The sequence below is a fragment of the Ciconia boyciana genome, chromosome 1 (assembly GCF_034638445.1).
Source record: "Ciconia boyciana chromosome 1, ASM3463844v1, whole genome shotgun sequence".
In the NCBI taxonomy this organism is placed as follows: domain Eukaryota; kingdom Metazoa; phylum Chordata; class Aves; order Ciconiiformes; family Ciconiidae; genus Ciconia; species Ciconia boyciana.
Window position 1 is genome coordinate 196,081,001 of NC_132934.1, and position 23,435 is coordinate 196,104,435.

The following is a 23,435-nucleotide window of genomic DNA, read 5'->3' on the forward strand; positions in this document are numbered from 1 at the left end:
GGAGAGACCTCTAGAGCCCATAGGAGGGACCTGTAGAGCCCAGAGAAGCAACTGGGTCCTCACATAGGCCATGAGCAAAAGGGCCAGAATACAGCAAAAGTAAAGAAGCTAGAAATAGACATATTTGGGGTGTGGGATGTATGCTGACTGGCACCCCAACACTGGAACAGGTTGCCCAGAGAAGTTGTGGATGCCCCATCACTGGAAATGTTCAAAGTCAGTTTGGATGATCCAGTGAAAGATGTCCCTGCCCACAGCGGAGGGGTGGACGAAATGATCTTCGAAGGTCTCTTCCAGCCCAAACCATTCTATGTTCTCCTACTTAAGCACTGAAATAAGAAGCCTGAAATTTGCTGGTTCTGACACTTTGAACTACCATTAAAAGCAATGTGGCTTTTCCCAATATAATCTTTGATTTTCTTAATTTTTTTTTTTAAACAGAAAAGCACTAACACCACTTTTTTTTTACAAAGAGTGGGGCAACTCAAGGAGTTTGCAATGAGTTTTAGAGTCTGTGACTTATTCAAATCCAGGCAGTATGAAAAGAGGCGATGATAAACTGTTATGATCAAACATATATCTTGCTAAGAGGAGAGAAGATAGAGTGGCAAAGCACAGAAGAGGGGAAACACAGGGGAAGAGGAAAAGCAAGCACTTTGTCCACTGTTGCCTCCAGGCTTTATGTCTGACAGAAACAAAACAAACCACCTTTAGGAAAACAGTATGTTTATTTCCAGTGAGAAATACACAGCTTAACATCTTACCTAAAGCCACACGGCAGTGGGAGAGTGCAGCAACAGTTTGTATCCTTGTCATATGGCCAAGGTGAGCATCTGCTTTCTGCAGAGTGGCCTCGGATGGGCAGAGATACATTTTCTGTACAGGGGAGATAGAGATCACAGTCATTGTACGACTGTTACACCCCATCCCTCCTTCAAAAACAATGTAGTGTCTCCATGGGGTGGTGGTGTCTGCAGGTACAAGCAAGCTAACAGCAGCGAGCCCTGCAGAGAGAGCGGAGGGGCCACCCCAGGCTGCTAGCAGCAACTGCACGGGCAGCTAGAGCCCGTAAGAAAGGTTGGCACCTACTACTGTGAACAAGAAGTTCGTTTGTAATTAAAGTCAAATCCCAGGAAGGGTGTGCGTTGCATCACTTGGAAGGACATGTAGATTTGGGGCACACCGGGGAGATCAGTAGTGTTGACGCTGTGTCTTTTGTCTCCTTCCTCAAAAAGCCACAGAGGTGGTAATCGATAATCACCGCCGAGGTGAACACGGGCGTTTCACACCTCCTGTGCTTCCTTGCGGGGGTGCTGAGGACAAACAGTGCAGCACTGGTGCCCATTCATGCCTCTGGGTAACCATGAACCTGTGGCTGGGCTCCAGGATCGTAAATACTTCACCTGAGATGAGGTGCTGGCCTGATCCCAGGCCAACCCTAGCAGCAGAGCATTGTGAAGGTATCTCAGGGGCCTGCCCCTCCTATTCTAGCAAAGGCAGCCACTGAAGCAGGGGCTCCCCCCGTTATTCACAGCAACTGTTGAGACCTGAGAAGCAGACTGGGACTTGGCCCGTGGCCCACTGCAGTGCCGACTGGTCACACAAAGCCACCCCAAGTACGGCTGTGGTTACTTCTACTCCTTCAGTAAAAGGCTGTCCTCCTGCTAAGACCTGCTTTCCTACAAAGGCTCTGCATGGCCCCTTCATCCTCCGGAGCTCCTGCCTGCCAGGGAGGGAAGGGGCCTGATTACAACATGGTGGCTCCCGGCATGGGTAACATCTGATCACTCAGGAGAGCTGGGAACAAACACTCGTCCTGAAGCAAACAAACAGCCCCATCCAGTCCGGCCATGCAACGTGACTGAACAGATCTGCACAGGCAGAGCCGTGCAGACTGCGAGCAGGAATCAAACAGAGAGCGTGCTGCAGGTTGGCAAGCCCAGTCTTTTTCTTTTTTTTTTTTTTTAAATTTTTTTGAGTGGAGGCTTATCCTTCCCTTTTATTTAAGCAACACTTCCAATGGGAAGAAAGGCTGGAAGAAACTACTGTCTCATCACGGGGCCTCTCACCAAGCTCCACGGTGCAGCTAAGAGGAATTCTGCCTGTTTTCCTAAAAATAAGTACAGTCGATGCCTTTGCAAAAGGACGGAGAGGAGAAGCCATTTGTGAAGGGAGAAGGCAGAGATAGGTAGGATACCCTGGGGCAGGGAGAAGCTCCCCAGCTTGTGTAACTTGCCAGGGCAGAGAATTGCTCTGACAAGTTATGCAGGCTTCTACAGCAGCTATGAATTTGAGCCTATAAAAAAACAAGTATCAACAACTTAATCACATGCCTGGGTCACACAGCAGCAAAGGCAACACACAGTAGCAAATGTTGGTGGGGTTTTTTTTGGTTTTGTTTGGTTTTTAACATAAAGTGGGACTGAGCAGTGAAACTTGGGTGGGGCTTTCTACTACTCACTGGGAGGAAAAATAACGCCTTTGCAACAGCTCCTGCCTTGTTTTTGCTCTCCCTGAAGAGCACAGGGCTCTCCGGGCCCTGCCAGGGCTGGTAACGCCGCAGTTTTTCCAGGGCTGACAGACCCCAGGTTGTTCTGCGGCCCAGACTAGCTTTGATGCTGTCTCCCCAGGTCTCATGGACTGGGCTGAGCTGGAGTGGGCTGAGGGCAGGAGGTTTGGCTCAGTGCCTGGCGCAGCCGTGAGCGGCAGGCAGCGGCGTTTGGCTGGGCTGTCTTTGGGAAAAAGATGAAGGTACCAGGAGTGGGAGGTGTCAAGATAGCAGCCCGCGGAGGGACGCTGGGAGGAAGGCCGTGCAGGGCGGCTGCGCGAGCGGGAACCTGAAGTCACGCCAACGCACCGCGCCTGTGCAATGGTGCAGCCCTTTAACCTCACTGCAGCCGGGAGCACTGACTTGCTGAGGTGGCACAGGGCTCCCATCAACACCCACCTCTCCCCGGCACTGCCCCGAAAGAAATCCTGGCTGGTGCGTGCGTCCTGCAGCCAGCGGTGAGGCGGGCATCCCCGGAGAGGGGGTCTCACTGGCAGGTCTGCGTCAAAACCGGATCGCTCACTGCCTGGTCAGATTGTGCTGGTCACAGTTGATTATTTTTTCCCAAAGATGCATGTCAAAATCATCTTGTCTGAAAGTGTCTCAAAGTGAAACAGTTTGTTTTAACGCACAGAAACCTCTGGGTTTTGTACTGTTTTGTCTCCACCTCTCTTCATTTTCTGTGGTGGCAGAGACCCCAAAGATTCAAATCAACAAACAAACCACTTTGGTGTTTTGACAATTTTCAAATGAAAACCCTATCTTTTCTTTACCCACCTCTCTCATGCAATATCTAATTACAGACCTGCAGGTCTTACACTTGGTGTCCATTTTCAATAATCCTGTTCACGTTAGATTATCACAGTAGGCAAAAATAACAGTAGGTCAGCCAACGGTCTACCTGCCTCTTTCATCACGGGGAAACCAGCCTTCCCAGACAGAAGGCAATCAAAGCTTTGCTGTCTGACACCATGAGGTCCTCGTGGAGATGCAGATTTTCCTGGCAAAGCTCAGCTTTACTGATGAATCTTGTGTGCACACGTGTAAAACACATAAGTGCGCGTACCCAAAGCTGGAAGAGCTGCACAGGTCCGGGCTCCTGCCTCCTCACACCCCGACCCACACGGCTCGGCCAGCAGCCGACTGCGGGACACGCTTGGCTCAGCTCTTTCCTTTTCACTCCTCCGGTACAATTAAAGCAGCACAGCCTCAAATGTGGTGCAGTGATGCTGCTATAGAAATACAGGACGGGAAACTAGCTTTAACAGAGTATGGCACCTTTGTCCTAGCATAACTGTTCACACTGGTAGTCGTACCAGCATCAATCTCCTTGTGAAAATACAAATTATCTTCCCAACTGAAAGTCCTGTACAGGCATGGGCACTGTGGGGAGATAAGACCCCTGCACTACCTGGCAGAAACAGTTTGTGTCTTGCAAAGTATCCTTCTGGTTTAGAGGAACCAGAAATGTAAAGGAGAGTATTTGTTTTCCTTTTAAAAATAGTTTGTTCTAAGGAATGCCTTTTTCAACCACAAGAGGATACAAGATGGAAGGGATACAGGGCCTAATAACCCACCTGGAAATACTTTGTATGGAAAAGCAGTTCAGCGAGTTTGGGGATTGTGCCAAAGAATTATCAGACAGGCCTTGCTTGATATGATTTGGGTTTGTGGGCAGCTTTTACAGCCCAGCAGGATTTCCCAAAGCTGAGGTGCTTTTAAGCTGCCCGTGTATGTGCCTGGCCCTTATTGCAGTCCTGGCTGTTGGCCAAAGCGATTCTGTTAGTGAGAGAGTGAACAAGTGAGGATCGTTACGACTTGGACGAAGCTCAGTTCTTGCTCACTGAGGACTCTGGAGACACAGAATGGGACAAAAAAAGTAGAGAAATGTCTCAGAACATGGGAGCCGGTCAGGAGATGGCATGCTCCTGCAAACTTCAGCTATTTAGGACATGGTCTGCAGGCTGTGGGACGACTCGTACGCAGAAGTAGGTGAACCTGGATGCAGGAGGATAAGAGGCTTCCTGCAAGATCTGCGTGTGTCTCCCGCTCTGAGGTGATCGCACATCAGCAGATCTTTATTCTGACCATGGAGTGGTGGATTCCAGTGGCTTCTCCACAGCTGTGACTCTGCTTCTCATCCTTCACGATTGACCATATGGCCTCAGGAGCAGCAGCATAGTGTTAAAAAACATGAGAGTTTTCAGACGTCTGTGTCAGAGCCTCTGCTGCACTCTCTTCAAGAGGAGGGAAAAACAGTTCAATGAAAAGGTAAAGATGGGGGACAACCCCCCCCCCCCCCCGTATTTTTTCAAGGTAAAAAAGGACTATTAAAGAAACCATTCAACCTCCTGCAGAACAGGACAATTGAACTCTGACATCCATGGGGCCCCCAGGTAGCATTTCCAAATGAAAATTTACAGATTTTTTAGCAAGCTTATTTTGGGGATGGGGGGGAGAAAGGAGGAAAGAAGGAAAGAAAAGTTAGTTCCATGGAAAGCTGCCATTCTTCACTGAATCAAAAATAGAACTTCTTGGAAGTTTACCAACCAGGCATTTTTGTGTGGAAAACACTAACTCTGCAGATTGGGCACTGTCCAAGGAAAAATACACACCAGTTTTGGACAGGAATAGAGTTAGGGGTCTAGATGTGTTCACTCTAAAATACCTGCCAAACAGTCCCTGCTATGGCAGGACGTGAGACGCTCGCAACGCCTGTTATTTTTCTGTAGCACGTTATAGGTCTGGCTTTTGGTCTCTGACTGTGCATCCACAGGGTTTTTGGGAGGTGTCAGTGAGTCCTGGAGTGCAGCTTGCCCATTACAGTCAGTGGAGATCCAGCCAGTACACTTACTGGAGTCCCAGGAGCTTTTTATCTGAGTTTGACACCTGCACTTGGGCAGATGACTTATGCCCCGCACCGCACTGCAGTGAGGGGACTGAAGGGAAAGCATGTTGGAGTGTGGTTTTTCAGGGGCGGTAACAGGACTGTTTTGTTTAGTCTAAGTGTCTTTTTCTGAAGAATAAATCCATGTTTATCATGAGGCAAGGCACAGAAGGAGCAGGAGACAAGCTGGGAAACTGGCCATCCCCTGGGCTGTGATGGGATTTGGCGTTTGCTTGAATTTGGGGACTGCTAAATTGATATCCACTAAGGTTGGTGTTTCACACTTGATATTGCTGCTTGACAGGAGTCTTTGGGCAGTGGATGAGGATGGGAAACGGGAGCACAGTTTTTAGCTTGAGGGGCTTCCTCCTCCCACTGAAAAGTCCCAGACCTACCCTATATTTGATCTCATTCATGGTAAGGAGAATTTTGAGTTTTTTTCTAGCCCTCTTCAAACTTTCCCTCTTTCTTCAATGCTTGCCATAAGAGTATTGGAGCACCCACCTTTTGCATCTGCTTATCTGCATACACCTGCCCATGCGGTTCCTCTCCCCTGTGTTTCACCTTGTGCTGAATGCGATGCTGTTCTCGGTGAGTCAAATCCAACGAGGCATCGAGACGACCTAACCTTCACCTAGGGAAGGCACGGTGCTGAAAATCCTTTCTGGTTCCGCACCGTGAGCAGACCCTTCATCCAGATGGGTTTATGTTCCCTTGCTGCACCTGTCCCCAGTCTCACATCATCACCCTTGGAGCCACACGCTGTTTGTAGCCCCAGCGAGCAGGCCTTCCACCTGGGGCTGCACTGAGAATACCTGATTGTTTCACTTCTATTTGGAGGGAGAAGCCTGTGTTCCTATTCTCGCCTGGGGCGCAACACAGCTCTTGAGCAGGACTAGTATTTCTGGTTTCTTCACAATACCGACTTTATCAGCCAGAAGAAAGCTGAACTCTGAGTTTTTCCAAAAAGGATCACAACAAGCTTGGCTAGAGCCTTGCGCCAGTTGGCGGAGTCCTCTGAGTGCCCAGGGCTGGGACTGCACCGAAGAACATGGCCACTGGTGCAAGCAGTCTCTCTCACCCATAAACACGCAGAGCAGCTCAGTATCCTCTTCCTTCTGTACTTTCATGCTCCAGTTGCTCAGAAGGATGCCAGAAATGGGACAGGATTGAGTAGAGCCAATATATATATCTGTATATGTATGTAGGTAGGTATGTATCTGTGTATGAAAGGTGGGCTAAACACAGTTCTTGCTTTTGGATAGTATAAAGCTAGCATTTTTGCTGGTGGTAGCTTCCACAGGGTAAAGAGAAGGCACAGCAGAGATGACCCCACATGGTGTCATCACTGATGGGGCAGGAGAACTGGCCTCAGTCATATCTGTATCAGCTCAAAGCTGCATTCCCTGGTGGAAATCAAGTGAAAGGCTATGTGCCTATTTGGCAGCCTGTCACTTAGAGAGAAGCTCAAGGAAGACTAAGCCAGAAGGAGCTAATGAGAAGGAGGAGACTGGGAATGTACTGAAAGATGTCCTGAGAAGGGAGGAAGAGGACACAGGAGCCAAGCCTGTCCCTCTGTCCAGGTATTGAAGTATTCAAGGCTGCAGGGGCAGGGAGTCAAGTGATCCGTGCAGGAGCGCAGGCACATCTCCTGCGGAGAGGGCAGATGCTGCACTCGGCTGGGACGTCGCATGGCGAGAGGCTGAGAGCGGGGACAAGGGTTGGAGGTTCCCAAGGAGCAGTTCAAGCCGTAGCTCTGGGAGGCTGGGTCTGGCATGAAGGTGTGAGCAGCCTGGGATTTTAGTTGCTCTGGAAGAAGTAGAACATAGTGACTGAGCAGAAAAGTTAAACTAGGTGTTTTTTACCAACTGAGAAAGCACTGGAAGGTGGTGGCTGACCCTTAGGAATAGGATAAGTGAGCCAGAAAGCCACTGTGATAAGGCGGTGGAGGTGCTACTAATGTGCTCTGTCAAGAGCTGGCATGTGCTCCCTCATGTCTGGGTGTATCAGACATGAATCTTAGGGAGCTGATTCTCTCTTCTTATTTTAGGCTGGCAACTTACACTGGTGTAGGCAGGCCTGTCTCAACGTTGTGGTAATGGCAGAGCAGCTTTGGGAAAAACGGGGGATAGGAAGAAGGTTTGTGAAGTGGCCCGTGAATTTCTGAGGTGTGAGGATAAGCAAGAGTCACCTGGGAATAGGTAATATGGTTTTGGGGACCCTGGGTGGGTAAAGGGTCTGGAGGACATCAGTGGGGTTTTGAATCAGTAGGCAGGTAAAGGCATAGCCAGGTATATGGGAACTTTGATAGCCTCGGCATTTGGCTGGAAAGAGGGATTCTCTGTATCTGTTTCTCTCCTTCCCTGCCTCTCCCAACCCTTGCTTGATGCCAGTTCCCTTAACACAAGATTTCCGTTCCAGCCTACACATCCCTCCCATCCCTTTTCCCCAGCAAGATCCTTCCTTTTCCCCTTCCTCCTCCCCATGCAGAGGCTCTTTCTACCCTCCATGGGCTGCTGGGAATAGGCAAGAGGCCGCGTGTCTTCCCTTCAGCTGGGGGCAGCGAGCACAGATTTACATCAGAAACATCTGGTTTCGTCTCTCCGGGCATAAGCCAAATTGGAATTCTGCCATCTAAGAAGGCAACTTCCTCTATCCCTTGAGCCAGCTCTGGGTGAAGGAAAGGGAGACCTGCTTTTGGGAGTTCCTGCTGGGGCTCCTTCTGTGGCTGCAAAGGCGGAGTCATGCTCCTGGAAGCCACTGTAGCTATGGAGTGCTCCTGACAGCCATGCACAGAGGACCCTGATGGTCAGGAGGCTGTGACAGGAGCTGTACAAAAGCTCTAGACAAGACCAGCCTTCCTCCAAAATGCCTGACATCCAGGAACGCAGTAACCGAGAGTTTGTTCATTTGAAGTGCAACAGGATGGGACAGTACGGGACTGCTCCAAGGAGAGATGTCAGGTCCCGGACCGCGGCCGGGATCCACTGGGCACAAGGGGGACACATCTGCAGTAAGGCTAGCGGTGCCTGTGCTGTTATCTGCTGGTGGGAAGGGGTGTTGCTGCCGGCCTGCCAGTCTCTCTCCAGCGTGGGGATGTCCATGCGAGGTGACCTTGCAACGCTGCAGGGGCAGAGCTGACCTGAGCTCGGTGTGAAGTAAGGCATCGCAGGGTAGCAGTGAGATGCTCTGGCACATGCCTACACAACCCCCAAAACCAGCAAACTCTATGCCCAATGGATTTACTGAAGCTCAAAGGAGGATTATTTACTAAGACCACCTTTTTTTCCTTTTTAAAGGAAAAAGTGGTGCCTCATCAAAAGATGGTGTAAGGCAAACAAACCCAATACAGTAAAGCCGCTGTGTCAGGAAGTACAGAACAAACCCACATCCCATCAGAACTAACCCACTTTTAGCTTTGTATCCAAAAATATTAGTCCATTTATTGCCCATTAAAAATTCCCTTTGTCTCTTCTCAGTTGTGGTGCATGCTTGAGATGTTAAAGCTGGCATTGTCAGTCTTTAAAGTAATGTTTGAGATCTATTTACTCATTAACTTTCAAATGCAGGACACTTTCAAAACCTTTTCCTAAGGGCATCCCTGTGTTCTGTTTGAGAGAGTTACTGTTGTTTTCCCACCTACCCTGAAGGGCTGTTTACGATACCATCTCTCCTCTTTTCCTTTCATGTCTAACAAACAGTGTTAACCAGAACACAGGGAGAGAAGGCAGATCTCACACATTATAATCATCCATAGTTAACTGAAGAAAAGAAATGCTTCGCAATTAGAGGTCTCATTTTGTAAATTAATGCTCAAGAAGCTTTTTCCTATGTATTTTCCAGATAAAACCTCTGTTCTTCCAAGCCCCAGCTCTGTATGGATAGTAACTCGGATAAAGGGTTTCTAGAATTGATCCTGTGAGTCAATGTGCACTCTCTACAGCGACTGGGCTGCCACAGAAATGATTTTTCTTAGGAGACCCTACACAGAGGGACGTCTTGAGATGTACACACAGGAATGTGGGCAGTATTGAGATGTTGAGCTATGACAGAAAATGTTACATTTCAAAACTGGCCAGTTTCTGGTGGGTTTTTTATAGGATGCCTTGATTTCTCTAGCTCTTTTTGCCCTATATATGAGAACTTTAAGACTGTGAATATATGTATCCTCACAACTTTTCTGTGGGGCGATGTGGGACTCCACGTTCTACAGATCTGAGAGGCAGAGACTGGGGCTATCATTGGATGAGCACTTCTTTCAGCAGCAGTGCCAACATAAGCATCCCCTGATCTCCCCTTCCCCTCTCCCACCACTCACTCACCCCTCAGCTGTGCCAGTTTCAATGCTGTGTGGGAAACAAATCGCAGAACATATCCAGGTTAAAAATAGCTGGAAAAGAGAGAGAGAGAGAAATGAATTCCAGAACCTGGACTGACGTCCTACATGTACATCCAAAGCCAATACAACAGAACTTTTTTAGCTCAGATTCAATCTGTCTGGCTCCATCAATAACTCTTACCTGATTTCATATAGGACAGAAAGGTAGAAGTTTCAAAAGCTATCGATTTCCTTTCTAAATTTTGTGCAAATTGATGGCTGGGTGAGGGATAGAGACCTTAATTAGAGAAATGCGGCCAGGAGCCACCTGGCTAGTGAGTGCGTGCATGCTGGCTGACCGTGTATGCATTAGCTGGTCAGCCAATATATACGTACCTGACTGCTGCCCAATAAGGAGTCTTAGAGCATATAGGGAGGGAAGAGTTGGGCTTGTTGCAGCTATTTTATTTTAGAAGGAGGGGGGAGAAGGGAGGCAACTATGAAGCAAGGGTCACAGACCCACAGGAAACCAAGTGCCATTAGTTCCACTGCTCACAAAGCAATTTGTTTCAAAAAAAAGCTAAATTCTATAAAATAAGACCTCTTCTGCCAGTGAGCCTGTAAATCGAGTGAACAGTTTCTCATCCAATTTGGGAGGAAGCTGAGAGCTCAGCCTCAGATTCCTGTTCAGACTCCAGCAACCACTTCTGCTTTTAGCACTCTGAACACCAATGGAAACCACGGGTACTGATTTCTTTCCCATACTCAAATGTCACTTAAAGCCCTTGTTTCTCCTGAATAACTCTGTTAAGCACTTGCTTCATCTCTATTCCTACCTGCCTCCTTGCTAATCTACAACAGCTTGCCAGGAGCTCTGCTCCATTCTCTTCTTTCATATCCTTTGTGCCTCCCCTCTGGCCGATCAATAGCCTCAAACTTTGGTACAGGGCAGTACACAAAATATTCAGTGTACTGTATCCGAAAATGATGAGTATTTTGGTGTGAACAAAAGTTGGCTCTTCCTGCCCACCTCTTCTCAGGGGAAAGAGACCTTGGGTTTCCTTGCCACTTTTGCTGACCTGCAGAGCGGACTGGGTGGGATGGGAGCCACAGGGTGGAAGAGGAGCCATGAGCCACCCTATGAGCCATGGCTGTAGCCCATGGACAGAAGTGGAAGGGTCCATGTTCTCGTGCTCAGTCTTCTTTTCAGCAGCCCTCCCAAATGAGGCTCTTGCCATCAGCTCTCCAGCACTTCAGGGTGTGCCCTCTGCCATGCCCAGAAGACTGCATGCCAAGCACGCAGCATCTGGTTGCACATGGGGGATGCAAGCTGAGCTGTGTGGCTGCTTGCTTCTCTTGGGAAGGGAGCAGCGGGCTGTCTCCGTGTCAGAAGCAGACACTGTCTTTGGTAGGGAAAGCTTTGATCAGAACAAGTCTCTGATAGAAACTGTGTCTATTCCTACCATTTGTGGGTTTCTGTAGCCTTCGCTTTCCCCAGTAGCAGAAATTATCATCACCGTAGGCAGGTATTGGGCTTCTCCAGGTGGGAAACCAGAGGTTTTGGGCAGATGGGGATTTTCCTGGTGCAGGAAATCCCCGGGCGGCAATATTCTAGTGTAATGGGCTCTGTGCCATCCCTGCTACAGACACCCAGGAACATTACTGGGAGTTGCACCCAGTGTGATCTGTTTGCAGATACTCCAGTCTCACCACAGGTATGGAGCAAGGTGTGATGGGAAAGGCCTGAGACGGCTCCCAGGGGATCTGCCCGCATTAATTCCCTTGTCATTGCATACCTCTGGATCTGCTCCAATCTGCGCACTGGGGGAGCTGCTAGAGGACAGCTCAGCTCCTGCAAGAGAAGCGTCTTCATAGGCCTTCCTAGCACTGATTTCACTTCCAGAACTAGTTTCTGTAGGGATGATTTTTTTTCCCAAATGGAAGAATATAGCCATTATGCAAGGGTGCTACTGGGGACCTGTAAAGGAGATCTAAAGCAGAAGCTAGGGCTGCCTTGCTGGAAAGGAGTGCTAGAAGGTCCCACCCCCTCTCCGCACCAGACACAGGAGCGTAGGAGGTGCTGGTGAATCCTTACCAACATGGAGCAGCCTCATGCAGAGCGGAGCAGCCCTTACATTGCTGTAAGTGATGTTAGGATCTGGCTTTATCCTTGGGCAACTACAGAATTTGGGGAAGTGGAGGCAGGGGGGAATGATCGGAAAGCTGGCAGAAATTGTGTAATTGGTGTATCAAAGGCCCTTCTCTCCTCCAGTCACATTTTAACAGTACCCTATTTTATTCTACGTGTCAGTAAACAACAAAATCATTACTGATAAAACTTGCCTTAAGCAACAAGACACATGTGAACAATAAAGCACTAAGAACCACATTTTCAAAAGTGTGTGTGCAGAAATGTCTATTGTACAATGTATAAGCAGCATGTGGTCTGGATGTGGCAAGCAGCAACGGGAGAGGAAAAGGGGAACAGATGGAACCTGTACATGAATGACAAGAGCGGACGTAGGCTCAGATCGAGTTTTGTAGTGTGCAGAGGCTGAGCTTTTGAAAAGCCTTAAATAATAACCACATTTTAAGGAGGACTGCACTAATGGGGCATGCAGATAAGCGCGCCGAATGGTGAAACTGCAGAGGACGCAGCAGTGGAGACAGTGATATATACAGAGCATATGAAAGGTTCGGTCTGACACGCCAGCCATGCGTACAATCAAAGGTGTGCACATTTTAGAAACATCAGCCTCCCTGAAACCTCAATGACTGAGCAATAAAACATCAGGAAATGATAAGTCGGGGTCAGAAAGGTCTGAGAATTCCACACAGCTGAAATAAAGATTGAGCAAGAGGAATTAGCATCAAGAAATGAGATTCAGATGTTTAAAGCTGATTGTCTGAACCAAGTTAATATAATGCACCATGTTTCACTTCAAAACGTTTGGATCGTGCAGCTGGGAAGCCCTTCCCATGATTGTGAAATGCAGCAGCTCGCTGTATCTGAGAAAGCTGGGTTAGATGTGTCTGCCTGGACACAAGCAGGCCATAAATGATGAATTGGGATTACAGCCTTTACTGTCCCAGCCCAGTTTTACCAGTTCCCTGGGCCACTAACACAGAAAACAAGCCCGGCAGCAAGGCTGTATGAAGCTCCTACCTTCACATATTCTGGACTTGCCCTCTCTCTCTCTCCATCCATCTCCCCATGGACTGAAAATGCTCACTCTCTTTTTTCCGGCTGCAAAGTGCTCTGACGATCAGCATCCCTTGCTCTCTTACTTCCAGCATATTCAAGAGAACATCTATTCAGCTATCCAGCCTTTCCAAGGGAAATTATCCTCTCTCCATCCCTTCCACCAAGCCTAGTGTTGGAGTTCATGGCTCTAGAGGACTGTATTTACAGACCTGCAACAGTATGGGACAATCGCATTTTCACTCCTCTTTGCACATGCACAGAAGGAAGCCTTTACCCATATTAATGCTGTCCAGCACCACGACCACCTGTGTGGGACACTGCAAGTCTGCAAAACTTGCACACTTTCACTGCTAAACTTTTTATTCAGGCAAATCTCAGATGGGTTTATATCAACCTACAGATACATGTGTATCACATAAACTCCTTCAGCCTAGCAAAGTAATCCGAGAGTCTGAAAGTGCCCACCTGAAAACCACACCTTGCAGGGAATGAGAATGCCATTGGTAAGAGGGTTTTGCAGGCTGGCAACTCATTTGGTTCGTAGCTTTGTTAAATTACACTGCTGGTGCGAGTGGCTCTTTCCTGGGATGAGATAACACACTCAGCAGTCCTTGAGTGAGAAACTGATTAACTGGAGACGAGCGTAGATTCTGCAGCAATCCTCCTCCATGCACTATCTGCTCATGGTGACCATTTCTCGATGGGGGAGATGGGTGTACAGAAAAATTAGACAATACAGATATTAAGCTCTCATATCGTAGATCTTTCTCCCTGCTCTGTTCACATGTGTTTTCATGGCAGCTGGACATGTGTAATGCCATTAGGGGCCCAGACTCTCTCTGGTACATCTCTAGTGAAGCTAAAGACAAATTTGACACTGTGATTTATGTTGTGAACAAAACAGACCAGGGTGTGTTCTCTCACCCGTCGGCAAGTGGCACAGCAGAGCTCTTAAATATGGCAAGCTCCCCTCCCACAGCCACCCCCCAGACAAAAAAGGGTGGCCGGTCCGGAGGAACAGCATCTGAGGGAGGGCTCAGAGCCAAAGGGCAGAGCTGTGCCAGGGGATGCTCAAACCCAGGCCTGAGCCTGTGCCCCCTCCTGGGGCAGATACAGCCAGGACAAAGTCACTTCTTTCACAGTATCTCCAGCACTTGCTGATTTCAGGAGACTCCGTGTGAAGTTCAGCATCTCCTATCACTTGAAGCTGAAGTGCACGGCCTGGGTTTTCCACCCATGCTATGAGAAGTTGGTTGGGGTTTGCTCTGTTGCTGACAGCTTGAAATTTCCGTTTGCAACTCCTTCCCATTTCCTTTTCAGACATGCATCATACAGACCCAGAGAGGCTGCACAAACTTACCAAAATGGTGAGAGGACATTCCTTACCACAATGAACCTTTTAATGTGCCTAGTCAACACTGAAGCAGCAGAGGCAGACCTGGGCCAAGCACTCCCTGATGTCCCATCAGGTGCCCGCACCCACACCATGCAGGTGTGAAACCTGGCGCTGATGGCTACGTGAACTTCTTGTCCAGAGCTCCCATCCTTCCTGCGATGCCACCCGGCATACTCAGAGATCAGCACTTAGGGGCTGGGAAGCATGCTGGGACATTTTTTGATTCAAAATTTGCAGCACCGCTGCTGCCTCAAAGAGAGTTGGGTCACTTACTGCTAATGGCAAAAGAGACTGCATGCGTGCTGGGGTGGCATACATCCCTGTGTGTCCCCGGGACAGGATGAGACCTCTAGGAGAGATCATGTGGATATACACAAAACACATCCCTGATATAAACAGGTCTACTCCCACTTAATATATGGACCACATGGGAAGGCTTCCTGGAGCCCATACCTGCCCACAAGCCTCATGGTCCTGAGACCTCCTAGCCATATGGCATGTAATGTGTCTGGGGACCTCCTAGCCATATGGCACCCAACTGTACCTGGCAGAGAGCTGGTGGAGCCCACGGCACCATCCTACCTTGCTGCACCTGTGCACAAGAGCTTTAGTTGTCTCCAGGAGCTCCCCTCACCCCACCCCATCAGCACAGAGAGTGAGTGGTGCCAGCCACATCACAGAGCAGCAGGAGGCGAGGTATCTGAAACAAGGCAGGGATTTTACCTCTCCTTTACTTTCCCCTTGCACCCCCATATTGCACCTGCCATTAGAATCACCAGAATTATCCAGTGACATCACTCATCAGCCACAGAAAAGCTCAAACCAGGCAATTTCCCTGTGGAAATCACCGGAGGAAACAGGCTTGTCTCAACGCTTAGATGAACATCCCTGACCGGTTACTTCTCTCCCAGGCCTGTGATTCACTCCCCACTCAGCACTGGCTGACCACATTTCAGGTGCCTTGGGATAAGAATCATGTTATTCTTTGCTTGAGTCCAGGAAAGCTCTGATGTGCATTGGAATGTCTCTGGCTAGTTAAAATTAAAATTATTGCTAATTTCATGGGGGAGGCATTTTCATGCATTGCCTTTTTATAGAGGGCTTTAATGGGGTCCACCCAAACCACCAGAGTCACAACACAAAGAAATCAATAAACATCTTGGCATGGTGCTTTCCTTGCCTAAATTTGCATCAGGCTTGTTTACAGCCAGTGGGCCAGGAGAAAAGGGTCATTTATAATATGCGCCATGGCGTTGCTCGCCTGAATTTTAGGAGTCAGCATCTTTGATAAATTCTTGACGCAGCTTGCAGACACAGTTAAGAATGTCTCTTCCGCCTACTGCAGGAAGCTGGTCACTGTATCAAAGATCGAAGTTGCTCACACCAATGCAGGAAGGTTATATAAAAGCAAAAAGGAACTACAAATGCTTGTATTTGAATGCAGGGTTTTGCTGCTGTGCACGTACTGGTCTCTAAATTTGACCATAAACCGCTTGAATCAATTCAGAAAAAAAACCCCCACTTGCTGCAGCACCACCCAGATTACTCACAGGCTAATCCTCCCGTTGCAGAGCCAAGATACTCCGTTATCAAGATGTTTGATATGACTTTGAAAAGATGGGTTTATCGAAAATCATATTAGAGACTTATTTAGAGTGTATAATGCCCTTAAGTGGCTGTGCTTTAAAAAGGCGAACAAAAGAGTACAAAATCTGAAATGGGCATATATTGCAGGGAAGTAATTTCCCTCTGTTATACATACAGCATCTGCAAACAGGCAAATGTTTACCAGAAACTGAAGCTCATGGAATCAGTTAATTATTTCATGGAAATAAACTAAGAGAAGGCTTTTTATACATCTTCAAAAATCACAAAGGTAGACGGGACCGTTGCAGAAGTTGTTCCTGAAGCCAAGAGTCCCTGGGATAAATGAACCATAGCTAGGAATTACAGTTAAGAAACTTTTGGTCGGCTCTGGCAGTTCTGCTGCAAACCTCACTGCTGCTGGAGTCCCACGCCCGGCTGCTGCAGGACTGCCACAGGAGAAAAGGCCGTCTGGGCAGCGCAACCAAGTGCGTCTCCCCGCTCTTCTCCTCTCTCCTCCCCTCCACTACAGGGCAGGAAATCTGAGAAAAGACAAATAAACCAGATTCTTAAATTGTTTCAGTGGCTCTAGCGGGCTCTTGCACACAAACAGGATTCACGAGCGTTTTGGGCTGATTTCCTTTCATTTCTGGTCTTTCTGCATCCCTGCTCTGTTCTGGTTTACTATTCTCCAGCTCCCTGTACAAACAGGATCTTTCCTCAACAATGTTCTGCCACATCATCTTCCTTCCTTTGTATACAGGCTGATACTGCATGTTACACACCACGCGGCTTCCTAAGGCACCTCGTTTCTCAACGCTAGCAAAAACAGGAACCAAAAGCAAAGCAGCAATAAAGCACTAAATTCTCACCGTAGTTTAAAATTGAACCCTTGAGAGTTTCCGATTCAAGATGACATTTCAGTTAACGGATTTTTTCTAGTTTAGTGCTTTGGGGGCCGTGCCGCAGTATACGTGCAAATGAGGCACTCGTACTTTTTATCAGATTCAAATGCCTCTCCGGCGAGGTCTGCAACACTGACCCACGCTTTTCCTCCTTTTTTTTGCTGTTGAAAAGTGAAGCCAGCTGAGCAAAGTGCACATTGCTTCACTGTTCACCTCTTTTCTCCCACCTTGTAAGGCTTGCTGTCTGATTTTTTGCTCCAGGGAGATTAGATAGCATGCCTTCAGGGAGAAGAGAAAACCACAGGGCACACTGCACATTGCACAAATGCTCTTGTTATTCTGAGGCCTGAAAAAACGAGGAAGGAAGCTTGAGGCTGGTGGTTTGGCAGGTGTGGGGCCTTTTTTACACAGACATCTGTTTTAAGTGGTAGCTCTGGGCTCAGGGATGAGCAGGGAATGCCCGTCACCCCCACCCCTCTCTGTGTCACGACACAAGGGGTTTTGGGCTCCCGAAGAAGCAATGTCACCCACTTGCTCAAGCTGTGCTGTGGGACTCTGCTGTCTCGTGTTCGTGGGGCAGGGCTGCAAAGTGAGACGATTCCTCCCTGCAGAGCGGCAACTGGGTAACGCAGCTGCTCCTCTGCTGCCTGAGACAGAGGTGCTGCTGCTGCCGCACCAGCACGCACAAAATGCATGGGGTTAGAGTACGAAGCGGGTGAACAACAACACATATGCTAAGCTCGATGCAAAGACCTGATGAAAACACTTTGGATGCTACAATGTACACCACATCAAAATAAACTGTTCTAATCCCACTAGATTATTTCTAGTGGTTTAGGTAACACTGCTAGTGATCCCATTACAGTTTTGAATGAACTGCTTCCTTTGGCAGGACGTTTACAGCACACTCTCCGCTAAGCCTTGCACCATGCTTGAAGGAATTCATTCGTGCTTGGTGGTTAATACCTATGGAATAACATATCTGTGTTCCCCACCTTACAAACAATCCAGAAAGAAAATGCAGTTTTTAGGGCCGGATCCTGCTCTGCTAAACACACGTGTGGGGAGGAAAGAAGGGTTTGCATAATATCCTCCCCAGTGGGGATTCTCTGGGGCAAGTAAGTGTTGAGCCACATTGTTATTTTAAATGACAGTAAGTTCTTTCTCCTGTAGTTCACTGCTGACTTTAATGAACATGTAGCAACTTAATTATCTTTAAGACTGCTACTCCTCTGTTACAGATTGCTGAAATTGGTCAGTGAATTCAGAAGTTACTAGGGGAAGGGCAGATATGCAGAAAAGCACAGACTGAGACATATGTATACAGCTGCCCGTGCAATCACAGACCCTCATTTCCATAAGGAATCAAGCTGAAGCCATTTCAAGGTGAGGAACTGTGGTTGATCCCTCCCAACACACTCATTAATACAGCCCAAAATGCATCTCCTTGTCCACCAACAAGAAGAATTAGTCAAGTACCACTTTAGTCTGGGTAGGAGAGGAGCTACAGTTTCTGAGATGGGCTTCATGGGGACTGCTGGACTTTATGGCTTCTTTGGAGGTTTTAAGCTGTGCTGTGCTGACGTGCCTTTGTTCAGAGCTGAGCAAGGGGTAGGCGACACGGTGGGAGAACTCAGCTCCAGTCTTTGCTTCATGTTGCAAAGGACAGAATAAAATCTGCTGATGTCCACACCAGAATGGGCAAAATCCTGGCAAAATGACAGGCTAGGCAGCATTTTGACATTCTTGGAAAGGAAGACAGAATTTCTGACAGGAAACATCCTGCTGCCGTGCTTCATGTGGTCTCTAGAGCCACCATGCCACTTGTGTTGGTCACCTGTGAGGAGCACCGTTGCAGCGCTCACAGAAGTCTAATAAACTTTGGAGTTGGACTCCAAAATAAAATTGTTTTGTTCTGAGGATTAAAAGAAAAAATAAGAAAAGCAAGCCACACAAGGAAGCCTGATGTTCCAGCTTTGGTATCTTAATTTTCTGGTTTTTCTCTTTTTCCTGTCTGACAAATATCAGCATGACAGCAAACAGCACCTTCCCAGTTCACATGGTGGCACAGCTTAACTGTGTCGGTAAGTGGTGAATCAACGCTTCGCTCTAGCACGGCCCTAAATTGTACCATTAACATGTGGTTATAGTCAGAGAACACATTCGGTAGGAAATGGCACCTTGTTACTTCCCAGATTATCTGCTCCCTATGGGGTAAATATTTTAAACATCACGCAGGGTTTTAGCAGCAACGTTCCTATTAAAGTAAATGGGATTTGAGTGAGGGTAAATCCAAGCGCGCAGTGCTGGGACGTTACACCTATAAATCTTCTGTGTCGTATGCTCTCTGCTTTATTCGCTGACAAAAGACAAGTGTTTGCTGCCTTTGTAAGGTTCATAAAGCACAAAGGGAGGGCGTGTGCTCAGCATTGCTTCCTGTAGCACTGGCTGCAGCTACGGTGCGACAGCCCGAAGCAGGAAGGACTGGAGGGATTCCGCAGCTCCTCCGCGCAGGCTGCAGCCTTACCAATGGGAGGAATCTGGCTCGCGGGTGCAAGGAGTCCGGTTCACTTCTGCGCCGACGTTACACTGTGATAAAGTTACTTTTATAACAGCGACTACCTTTAGCCAGGAAGTATTTTAGGCAACAGCTACCCTACAGGCCCCTTCAAGGTTATTGAACATGTATTAAGCAATTTTTCTGTAAATTTTGTCTTTCGCTTGTTTCTATCTCATCACAGTAGTGGTCGATAAGTGCCCCAGTTTACATAACAACAAAGGCTGGGAAAGGCCCTTTCCTTAGGATAGCTACTTTAAAACAAATAACTTGAGTTTCAAACAAATAGCCTGCTCTCCAGTAGGCATCGTTTCATGGCTTAATATGATAAATGTAGCCTACATGTGCACGGTATGTCAGGCAGCGTTTTTTGTTACTTCACTAGATGGCGTGTGGCCGTGCCTGGTAGGGGGGAGAGACGGGAGAAGAATTAATTCCGTGTGTAACTGGCAGCACTGCACTCCTGCCTCTGACGTGCCTTTAACGATGTGGATCTACGAGTTAACGTTCAAGGGTGAGAACTGAATTTCCAGAATCAGGAATAGGATGCCCAGCTGAAAACAGCTTCATTTGCAAAAAGCTGAAACTTTTGCCTGAAGAGTACCCTTAAATCAGCAGTGGGGCAAGATCAGTGGAAAAGATGTTTATTAGACCAACCTATTTCCTAGGCAAAAAGTGCTTTCAGAGACACAAGTTCTTCAAATCTGAAACAGGCCTGAAGAAGGGCTTATGTGTCTGCAAGGGTGTCTGCTTGCTACAACGTGGTCAGCTGCTCTAGTAAAAGACCTTATCTCTTCCTACAAATTCTGCCTTGCTTACAGCCTGACACCATCACTGCTGCAACACTACTGGAACAACGTCCAAAATTTTGTGTCATCCTTCAGATGGCAAGCCATAAGGTTAATTTGTGTTCTCAATTTCCCTGGTGTAAACTGTGGCATAGCTGTCCTCTTTTGTTCTTCTGTTAACTATTTATGCCTCCCGCTTTGGAGCAGAAGAAGACCCAGCTCTGCCCCGAGGCACTTACTCTCAAGGGATAACATTAAATCACCCTCCCGGGGGGTTTGCAGTGCACCTGCAGTAAGACTCTGCTCCTTTCTTGCTTGGGAAAATGGGCATTAACTCTCCAAGGTCTCAGACATGAATTGCAGACGTATCTCGATCCATTAAAGGTGTTACCGGTTCCCTAGCACACACCACAGCGAAGCTTGCCAGGGCGAGGTTTGGAGGGCTCGGGCGGCCGGCTGGCGGCCAGCACACCAGCTCCCTCGGCAGCTCGGGGGCTGAGCGAATGTGCAGTTTCACAACTGGCCTAGGCTGACCTTCAGCTGGGCTCCTGCCAAAAGGCAGCTCTCTCCCCTCTGCTGACACTTGTGCTCCTTTGGCTGTAGGGTCAGCGGCGCCGGGGGACGATTGGTCTCGCTGCAATCCTCCCCTCCTCTTTTTTTATCCCCTTTGGTAGGGTTAATTTTCAGTCGGCTCGGTTTGCTGAACTGACTGGCCGAGTGGCCGGGAGGATGCTGAGGCTGGCACACGGAGACGGTGGGGCGTGCTGAGATGGAAAGCGCAAGACTGGCCTTTCCGACAGCAGCGTGGACCCAGCTGGCGGGAGTCGATGAGGGCTGTGCAGTGGGCTTCTGCGGTACTCTGCAAACCTCCCCGAATGCCATGGGGGGTCAGGGCAGGCAGCTGCCTTGGGATGGGATGCAACATTCCTCTGCTCCTTTGAACACAGAGAAAAGGGGTTTAACAACCATCTGTTAAAGAATGGTGCCACGAGGAAAACACATCTGATGTACATGCAAGTGAGGGGGTTTCCTGTGGTATTTAGGCCTAAGGTGTTTACCATTTTACCATCCAGCTATGCACCCAGCCTTCCAATGTGTTCAGTGCAACACATGCACTAGGTTTAACACCTGCTGCACTATGGTTATAGCTACAACAGCAGCTTATACCCTGGCTGTATCAGCCACCGGTGCTACAACATGGGCAACGCTCTCTCCAAGGAACAAAACGATGCCCCAAATCAAGTGGTTTTCCTTGTCGTTTACGGCTGATGGCTGTTCCTGGTGGGAGCGTGTATTTGTGGTAGGTGCCCGGCTTTGGGGAGGGAGCCTGGTGAAGTGCCAGTGCTGCAGCTGCATGGGGAGCTGTGGAGAAGAGGACCTAGCGCTCACACCAATAAGGGAAAATGGAGGCAAACACTGGCAACCGACTGGACAAGAGGCCCCCCCGGCATTCCCTGAACGAGAGCTCGTTCCTCCCTTGTGTGTCAGGTTTGTGCGGCCACTGTAAGATGAAGCTACATGGTAAGACAAGTTCTGCCAGGGTTAACCCACAGCAACCTCTCCAGTTACCTTCCCCTGAAGCAAAGGAGGATTAGAGACAAGATGTTAATGGGAGAGGAAAATCAGGGTCACAGGATGGCTTATAATCAGTTCTGTAGGAGAGGCAGGTTGCTACCTAACTTTCTTATTATGTATTTCCATGAAATGCACCTCCATGTCTTTGATCAGCTCACTCAGCTACCTCAGCTTCCAAGTGCAGTTGTCTCAGCTAACTCATTTGGTTCCCATTTCCCCATGCCATCACTCAAATTTAGTAAGTTGAAACATCTGGATGAACCCAGAAAAAGCTGCAAGTGATGTCCTTATTGTATGTATTCCAAATAGCCTATGCTTTGAAAATCACAGTACATACAACACTTCTCTGCACCTAGCCGCCAGTATCCCCTTGGCTCAGGCTCCTGGTTCTGGGTCCCGCTCTGCTGTTCTTTCACTCAGTCGCTATTGGGCTCCCAGGGTTTAGAACTATCTTACACTCAGTATATTTTGTTTGAATTCCAAAATTTTTCATATACTTCTCTCCCTCTAGTAAACTTACATCCCATTAAGAAAGAACTGTTTGGGCTATAGAGAAATGCTGCCAACTACTGTAACAGGAAAACATTACAGCTCCCTTTTGCCCAAAAATAACATTTTCTTGCTGTGGGTTAATAGCTATTCCAGTTCTTCTGGGAGCAATAATCACAGCCCTCTCTTTCTCCAAAGGGAGCGTGCAGTCCTCCATCCCAGAGAGAAGCTCATTTCCACAAGGCATGTCCAGACGGCATCAGCCTCTGCCCAGGAGCAGGGGGAGCAGAGGACAAGGGGACTGGCAGAGAGGAAGCCAAGAAGGATGCTCCGAAGAAGTTGCTCCTGCAACAGGATCACATGACAGAAGCTAGAAAAGCAGTTCCTCACCAGAATGGCACTCAAAAGACTTTATCTGGGCTCCTCTCCTCCCAGGAAGGGGTCTTATTTGGTTTCTTCTCCCTCTACTCTGTGCCCTGGAACCTGCAATTCTGAAAGCAAGTCTGTCCATGTAGATGTCTGCAGAGAGGCAGATGGTGTCTGGGGATCCAGAGACCTGAGCTGTGTTTCATGCAGTGTCATCTCATTTCTGCATCTTGAGGCAAGTCCCCTTGCCTCTGCCATCTCCTTGCCTAGGTTTATTGTATTTGCTGCTCGGGAATGTCACGGGACCCTGCAACATTCACTGTGTCTACAGAGCACCTGGCAAACAACAGGTTCATTTTAGCTGGGGTTTCCAGGTACAAAATGAAATAACTGTAAAACAAGCAAAGTAATGCCATTTTTCAAACTCAGTTATGCCATGAAGAGCAGATAAATCTATACCATAATCAGAAGTTAGTCCTCCAGCTACAGTCTGGTTTTTGTTTGTGTGAGTTTTGCCCATAGGACCTCTTTCCTCCCCAAAATACACAGGTCTTGATCTTCCTGACTTTATTAAGGTGTCAACCTGTAGTAACTTCAAGGCAGCTACTTGAGTTCCATTAGTATCGACCTACTTTGAGATGAACATTGGCCTCATTAGAGTTTACTTTGCTTCCTGCCCCACTGTTCATCAGCTAAGGGTTGGCTGAGATAACACCTAAGAAACAACGCTGGTGCTTAGAGCAAAAAAACAGGACAAGTGAATCCAATCCCAGCTCTACCACTGACAAGAGACGAATCCCTCCCCCTTTTGTTTTTA

The 23,435-nt window shown here is 48.2% G+C and overlaps 1 long non-coding RNA gene across 4 annotated transcripts in view; it reads right to left on the bottom strand.

Moving 5' to 3' along the window:
• The window catches only part of LOC140646453 (uncharacterized), a 62,940-nt gene that overhangs the window by 19,104 nt on the left and 20,401 nt on the right, over positions 1–23,435 (bottom strand). For all 4 annotated transcript variants that reach the window (XR_012040439.1, XR_012040441.1, XR_012040443.1 and 1 more), the window contains 2 exons: positions 9,758–9,825; positions 765–876 (listed from right to left, as the gene is read on the bottom strand). This is a non-coding gene — a long non-coding RNA (uncharacterized lncRNA). The remainder of the gene's footprint in view (positions 1–764; positions 877–9,757; positions 9,826–23,435) is intronic.